Raw genomic sequence first — 8693 nt, 5'->3', positions numbered from 1 at the left:
TGCAACCTCCCCTTCCCATCCACTCTGCAGACAATCCAAGCCCTACTCTTGCCCAACAAAGCTCTTAGCTGTGGAGAGACCACTGCACTCCACTGTCCCACCATGCTCCAAGAGGTGACGGCTGGGATTTCTGCCAATGAAAGGCTGCTGCCACTACTCCTGGAGAAGACAGGATGAGATGAAATGTGCAGCTTACTTCAACGGGCAGTCACAGACAGCTTAAAATTCCCTGCACGTTTAACAAGAGTCAGCCTTTCCAAGAATGAATTAGCTTGGTTCTCCTGATCAGCCATGAATTTAGGTTTAAAAGGGCAACTCCCCAGAAGAAAGGAATTGAAGTATTGGAAGAAACTCAGGATTTGCAAGATGTTTGGAGTCACTCTTCTGATCGCTTACTGCTGCTTTATGTGTGTGTCTTTTTGTGCACTGACAAAGTAAATACCTCCTTTTAAACTTGAAATTTCAAGAGGGAAATAGTTTCTGCCTTCAAATCAAGTTTTCAACATAGGATACAGAGTCCCAAGCCTAGTCAGGACAAAAGGTAAAAAAAAAAAAAAAAGAAAAAATTAAAAGTGAAAATTTGGAAATTCCAAATGAGTTTTGGTTTGATTTTGACCGTAAACTTACTCTCAATAATCTTTAACATCTAAATGATCAACCATAGACTTAATTGCAAATTATCTTTAAATGAAAATTCTTTCAGGAATAAAGATTAGATTTTTTTTAATTGTCAACTAAAAAGAAAACTAAAGCATTTTGACTTTTCTTATTAAAAGCTTCAGTTAGAACGTATGGCATCTTTTTGACAAAGGCTTATTCTTCTTAGAAACCATCAACCAGATCAATTTACCATTAAACTTAGACCTGAGAGCAGGCACAATGTAGACTTTCACACTCCATAGTTAGTTTGAGACACCTTCTGACACAAATCTTTACTCTTGATGAAGAACTAGGGGTTTTATCTGTAGTGACTCAAAAGAACATCTCCTGCTGTGGTCAAATAGGAAGAATGGTATCAACCAATTTGTTCTCACCATTGGTAGAAAACCCTTACCGAGAGAGCAGGGAGGAGACAGAGATAAAAATGTTAACTGTAGAAGTTCTCAGGATGACAGTTTGAAGAATTTCTGCAGGGTTTGCTTGCTGTGTGAAACCTCATCTAAGCAGCAGACTGTCAGCGCAATGTACTTGCAGACCTGCATCCTGGGATGTGCTGTTTTATATAAAACCAGAGACATATGCTGTAAAGCTCTTATCTCATTGTTTCTTGGTTATAGTTATACATTCCTTGTGTCATTGAGGACATATCATCCAACTCCTGATGAATCAGATGGAGAAAGGTTAAGTAAACATTTCTATTTATTACAATAACCTTGAATTGGATTGAACTTTCTGAGAGATTAAATAATAAAATGTACTCACCTTTGTCCTTTAACTCATCAAATTACAGACTACTTTTAAACCTCCAGCCAGTGTTTCCTGGAGAAATTGCTTTTACACGCCTGCACACGAGGATGGCTGCAAAGCAGGGGCAGTGGAGCTCTTTGCTCTGCTGCCAGCAGAGCAGCACGGTGCCTTGCACGGATGCAGGATCTGGAGGGGGAGATCAGCCTGGGGCTGACTTTCTTCATCCCACTGCTGAGGCCAAGCTAGAGCATTTGGGGATAAACTTGCTGGAGCAGGACGCACAAGAGAGTTACCAGTGAGAGAAGGGAAATCCCCTGTGTAAGGGGCACTTTGTGCTGTTGCCCATCACTGGTCTCCTCCCAAGGCATTGCCACCCACCTGGGTCCCTTTGCAGGCTGCCTGGGAGCAATCTGCTCGCACTCTGTTTGCTGCGGGTTGAGAGGGTGCTGCCAAGTGCCACACAGGGGCTCGGAGGGATTCTGGAGTCAGCTGGCCACTGAATCTACGATGCTGATTTACATTTTTTCCCCAGGAGCCAGAGAGCTGCTTTCCTTTTGTCGTGCACTGCAGAGTGGTAGAGGGCAAGGACACTGAGGAATTTTGCTCTTTGTTTTGAAGGTGTGTATTAGGTTTCCCACAGGTGAGAGACACGCAACTTAACTGCTGTTGCATCTTCCTTCTCTTCTCCAGTCTTTGTGTTCGTCTAAGTGGGAGAGGAGAGGGGAAATCTAGAAATAATTCTCCCCTCAGCTGTTTGATTTATAAAACTACAGCTTCTGCTCTTCAAAAGAGAGAATTAGTCAGGTCAAGCAGAGGCACACTGCCATCCACCCACACAGACGTCTCTTGCCTTTTTTTTTGTGTATGCAGACAATGTGCTTTTAACTAGAGGAGAGTAAATAGCAAAGTAAAGAGGCTGAGTAAAAGGTCTTAAGAAAGTGTCCGAATTCTTTCAAAATTTTAAATTAAAAATTCCACTCCTCATCTTTGAGGTGAAACAATTCATGTGAGTTACACTCACCCTTCTTTTACCATTAAAATGAAATAGTACAATCAACCCCCCATAAAACAGGTTGAGAGTCCTCTGCCTGATAACTGTAGAGGCCCTGAAACTCCTGATAAACAAGGATCTGTTTTCATTGAGTCTCGAAGTTCAGGCTCACTAGGAAGTAAAATTTCCCCTTACACAGGATGAAATAAGGAAATCATCAGTTACCTTAGCAACCCTTCAAAAAAAAAGCATGTGCACCTATCCAAAGGGCAACTAATCTAATTATAAATTATTGTAAAGGTTATGTGAACGACAGTAGCAAGGGGAAGCCACGATTCATTATTTTAGTCTATGGGAAACAGTATTGCCATTGTATTCCTGCGTGGGCTGTTCTGCCGCTGCCTTCTGCGGACCATCTGCCAAGGGCTCCTATTTATCTCCCAGGACTGACCAAAAAGGATCTACTGAAAAACCTGACCTGGGCTCTTTGGGAGCCCAACCCTTTACCTCTGCTGGTTTGCAAGCTTCACACGCTGGAGAGTCTGGACCCCAAAGCAGGCATTTGCTTCTTCAGTCCTGTATGTTGCTGCTGGCATGAAACCTTTCAAAAACATTTAAAATCCCCCCACCCAAGCACTGGTCAGAGCTGCCTACCCTTAAAATCACCATCTGCATTTTAATAGCTGCAGAGGTGGTGGGCAGCAATATGCATTTATACTATAGCTACCACTTAATTACACGTAACTTACAGTGTGGCTGTTGATAGATAGCATCTCGTGACAAGTTGGGAGTGTGGGACCAAGCACTCTCCCAAAAACGGCATGTGCTCCTCATGAGCAATTCTACCCTCACTTTACCCCAGAGTCAGTGTGAGTGCTCAGGAGGTTGTGTCTCCTGGAGCAGAAGAGGTCTCACCACAGACTTCAGCTTTCAGCTTTGCTACGTGTTTTACCACAAAGACAAAGACTCCACAAGTGCCACTGCCTGAGCGGTGGAGAGCAGATATGGTGAAGCACTGGGATGGATGGCAAAGGGGGAGGGTGGAAGGTTTCATGGATGAGTTCTCTGGCACGAGAAGCAATCGGTTCCCTTCAGCAGGAACACAGTTTAAAATAGGTGAAGCAGAACTTCAGCTTCATTGTTTTCTAAACATGATCCTTAACAGGAAGAAACACAGGAACCTACCAGTTGCATCTTCCTTAAACTGTTTCCTGTACTCCTAAATTAATGCAAAAAATTCTTTCCTTGCCAGGTTGCTTAAAACAGCTAAAAGCCTCTGTGATATGCGCTGAACATCTTCACCCAGTTTTTCAGCCTACCCTTTCTGAAAAGTCATGAACGTAAACTGTGACCCTAAAAGAGCCATAGCCGTGGTGGGCATGAATTAGGCTGGGACTGGGTTAGGTTTTATTTATAATGCCATGGCCCTTTGCTCTTCTGGGATGACACTGGTTGGGCAAACGAGTTTCCAAGGTGCCAAGGAGAGCCCGCCATTCCCTAAAGCAGGCAGCAGCTGTGCCCGTCCTTCCACCTCAGGACCTCCACAGCATACCCCATGCTGCTAAGCACAGGAAGAGCCCCAGCCATGTCCCTGTGGCATGCGGGATGTACTCACCAATCTGCACACAACCTGATGTCCTCTAGAAGGACATCTGTCTGAGAAACACTGACTTTCCTATGTCTAGATGCCTCTAGATGTGTGCTGGCCATGTGTTTTCTCTGTTGAGTGTCACTTGGAGTCTTCCATTGTATTGTCTTTGGCATATTTGCCACAGGTTTCCAAACTTGCTGCAAGGGACACTTTCTGGGCTCAGACTGAGAAAAACTTTGCTGGGAAATCCCTGGAGTCTCACCAGGCCGGCTGAACTGCACCAGTACAGCCACTAACCACCCTTGGTTAGAAGCCAGGAGAACGTCTGGTGAGATGGAGAAGTTGAGACAATGGCTTTCCGTTATCTCCACATAGAATTGAGCTGTTTTATATGAGCAAAATGGAGGCCAAACCCGACATTGTACTGGTATGGCAGGATTTTACATTGGTTCTCACAGGTGCATATGGACAACAAGGTATCATCCCTTAAAATGCAGTTCAGAGGAAGAAAATTAAACAAGGCACAAAGACAGAATGCTTGTCTATCACCAGGGAAAGGCAAGAGGAACAAAAGCCTAACAAAGAAACCTGTGCTAGGAAGGACCCAGTCATTTTCAGTTTCAGTGGCTTGCTTCCTTCATTCACTTCCCACTCCTGGAAGGCAGTTTTGACACCTTCTCCCACCTCTGGGTTTCTTTAACACCCCAGACAGCCAGAAAGACCACACTCCACCCAAAGCAGCCTCCCAAATGTCAGTGAAAAAGAGTGAGACACTCCTCGCACAGCACAAGTGAGGATCCCCCTGCCCTTTCCCTTCATCTCCAGAGCCGTCCAAGTCATTAAAGAAAACTTCATATTTTTCTGGCACCGCCCAAACAAGGAGCTGCAAATAGTTTATGCAAGCAGAGATCGGTCTTGCTTCACCAAGGTATTTATTATCCAACATTACAAACGGGAAACGGAGGTACGGGGGAGTTGCAAGGTCACACAGGAAACGTGCGGCTCAGCTGGATATGAAAACACGAGTCTCCTGACTACTGTGACCAACAAGCTCTTTCCTTTCTGCAGTAACAAAGGCTACTCCGCAAATTGTCTTTCGTTTGTCTGATGGGACAGGAGTGTTTGGTCTGCAGAAATTTAAATTATGTTTTATCATTATTAGTATTATTGTATGTTTTAAAGAAAGCTGTTCAGAAAGTGTTCAAAAAGGAAAATCTCAGCTCTGGGTCATTTTCTCTCCGCCTTAATCTTCTGTGCAAATACAAAGTTGTTAAATCTGCATTGGAAGCATATTTCAGTATTTCTCAGTTGCACTTTGAATGAACAGATCTCTATGCCTTTCAAGCTGTTTTAACCCTGTGCTGTGATGTCTCGATATTAGCAGTAATTTAACTGATAGCCAGCAGGAGGAGAAATAGACCAATGTGTGATTTTTCAAGTATGAAATATACCTAAAATGGTTTTTATGGAAAGATGAGGTTAACGGGAGCTTCAGGTGGAGCAGGATTGTGGATCTGCCCTTGCCAGCAGTTTGGCAGCAGAGCATTTTTGGAGCTTCAGGGCTCTGCTGGTATCTCCAATGCTCTGCTAAAGCACAGCGTGACCTGGGCAGCCATCCACGGCTTTCAGACTTGCCAGGCTGCCCCTGCATCCTCCACTTGCCCACTCTGGGTTTGCAAAGTGCCATGCTAAGGAGCAAATACGTACAAGTACGGTCACATCTCACAACGGCACAAGTCTTATTTTGCTTTTCTTAGACCTGCTCTGCAGTGCTGCAATGCCTCTGGCACCGTGCCGTAGTTCCTGATCCCCTCAGCCCAAGTGGCATCAGGCAAAAGGACCTGCAAGGAGGAAAGCTGCAGGAAACCTCTTATGTTTTCAAATCTATGGGAGTCACTTAGAAGCTTGGGAGTTTCACTGATATTGGCACCCTTGTTTTTGCGTAGGCCGCTGTGATTCAACCGTCAAAGCCAGCGGTTGTACAATCGGCTGCTATATAGGAGCACACAGCAAATTCCTGTAAAAGGGTGCGGCCAGGCAACAAGGATGGAGGTTCCTTGCTTGTCTTGTCAGGACTGCAGCAGCCAGGGTCAGGTGAAACCTTGCGGAGGCACGGAGAGCCCTCTTTCCCAGCAGCTGCTGAGCATGGAGGGGACGGGACAACCTGCCAGCCCATGTGGTGGGGGCGAGACACCCCATCCGCAGGGAGCTGGCAGTGAGTCGACAGCACCACTCGTTCCCATTCAGCCTCAAACGAACTGTGCATGAAGCAGCGCACCACCTTTTTTCATCTGTGATGACCATCTCCCCTTGGCATAAGTTGGTCTTAAAAAACAGGTGTTTCATTTCGGGTTACCAGTTTCCTTCACTGTAGGGTTGGGGTGTTTTTTTCAATTGCTTCACGTTGGCATATCTTTCTGTGGCAAGAAAAAAAAATATAAGTAGGACAAGGGCATGTTGTATCATTGTAAAATCAGTTTGGAGACTTCAGCAAAAGCCATGGATAATCACCCTGAAACTGCTGTATAAGATCGAAGTGAGACTATGCACTAGGAGGAAAAATCAGATCTCTACTTGTAAACCTAGCAATGGAACATCTCTTCCAACTTGTAATAAAGAGCATGGGTTGCTAGGATGTGAGAAGAATTATGGATTTGTGCTCCCAATGCCTGGTCTGAATCACTGACATCCACTTCAAACATGAGTATTTGCTGTAGAAGAGTATTTATACTAAAATAATTTTAAGACTGATGTGCCTTTGGCACTATGCAGTAATATGCAGCACCATGCCAATAAATGATTTTTAAAGACAACACTAATGGAGCAATGTCATGTGAAAGGAAATGAGAAAGAGCATACGCCCTGATCCACATCTAAAGGCCTTGCTGCAAGAAAGACTTGGAGTGGAAAGAAAGACAGTAGATTTCCCACGTCTGTGGTTCTGTTTTTGGGCAAAGCAGTGCCACTGAGCCAGTGCTGAGCATCTCGGCAACTAGATCGCACAGTACCAGTCCTTATGCTGGGATGTGAGCACCCTGAGCAGCTCACCCCTTTTGCTGTATCACACATACCCTCAGGGCACAGACACAGCAGGAAATACAGCCTGCAGCCATTATCACTTAAAAACAGGGAGGAAAGGATAAACACACTAGTATAACTTAATATGTACCAGTGGTCACAGCAGTCACACAGGAAGACCAAGTTTCAGGTTTGACTCCAGGAGAGGCCCCGGCATCCTTTCCCATTGCCACTGAAAGGCTGGAGAAGGGATCAAGCCCAGCTGATCCCTGCTTCATTGCCACTGAAACCTTGGTTGAGGGAGCCACAGAAGAGATCCCCTCTCTGTGGACTGTTGCAATGACAACTCTTCACTTATTTGTCCTCCAGGCTACTCTCAGCATCGTAGCCACTTGAAAATCTTCCCTTCCCCTTGCAAGGAAAGAGGGATAATGCTAACATTCCCTAGCTGTGGGCTTTTTTCCAACGCCTCTTCTCTTAGCTAGCCCTTCCCATTCCCCCTTGAGTCTAAACAAAGCAGAGTGAAAGCACACGAGCTTCATGAAGCTGTCCTATCACCCTCAGTTACGTTACATTGGTACTTTAGAGACCTCACCTTAGGTCTCTAAAAGGGAGTGGTACATTCCTCTCATGTAGGTGAATTTTAGACAATCTCTAAATTTTAATAAGGAAATTGTTAATTGTTCCTTTTTATGTAGCTGGTGTATATTCAGTGTGTGGCTTGAGACAGTTATCAGAGAAATGTGGATGGAATTCAGCACAAATTATTCTTTTATCAGTTTGGCATTTTCTGTTCAGTGAGGCAGGTGAACTGAAGCGAACAGTAACATGAGGATTTTTCTTTTCTTAACAACTACAGTTTACACTAAAAACAAACATATAGCAACATTAAGAGTGGATGGAATGTGTGCCTTCTGCCCATCCCTCTGCATTCTCAAAGGGTATCCTGATTCTCTAGGCATCTCACACAGATCCCAGAGACTTCCTGCAGGGCAACATTGCTGCTAGCTGAAAAGAAAACCACCCTTCTAGCAAAAAGCATCATCCCAACAGCAGAGAAAGCTTCTGTACCTATCAGTGTCATCAAATTTATTCGGTCTGTTTTGTTTAAAACAGTTCTTTGAAAACATTTGTCAAATTTATTCTTACCAGTTAGAACTTGCACTAAAGAATGAATTTTCCTCAAACTTTTCTCCTTTATTCTCCAAAGAAGCTGAGTTGCTTTAGCTGAAGTAATTCACCATTAAAAAGTAATCACAGGATAATTTAGATTGGAGGAGACTTTATAGGTTGTCTGCTCCAACTCCCTGCTTGAAGCAGATCCAGTTATATCAGGTTCTCCAGGACTTTGTCCATTTAAGATTTGAATATTTCCAAGGTCTGCTCTGGGCCTTGTTCCAATATTGTTACCACCTCGTGTTGCAAAAGCTTTTCCTGGTGCCTAATGGGGATTTCCCACATTCCAGCATATGCCAGTTACCTCTCACTCTGTTGCTGTGCATCTCTAATCAATGCCTGGCTTCATCTTCTCTGTACTGTCCCACCAGGCAGCTGTAACAGCAGTGAGGTCTCCTTTCTCCTCCTCTTCCCAAGTTTGAACCAGCCCATTGCCCTCCACCTCCCCCCATATGCCCTGTGCCCCAGCATGGGGAGTCTGCACTGGATTCATTCCTGGCTCCCAGCATT

Source organism: Calidris pugnax, unplaced genomic scaffold, assembly GCF_001431845.1.
Source record: "Calidris pugnax isolate Ruff unplaced genomic scaffold, ASM143184v1 scaffold344, whole genome shotgun sequence".
Taxonomy (NCBI): Eukaryota; Metazoa; Chordata; class Aves; order Charadriiformes; family Scolopacidae; genus Calidris; species Calidris pugnax.
The sequence above is the reverse complement of the archived record's forward strand: the minus strand, read 5'-3'. Positions refer to the sequence as shown.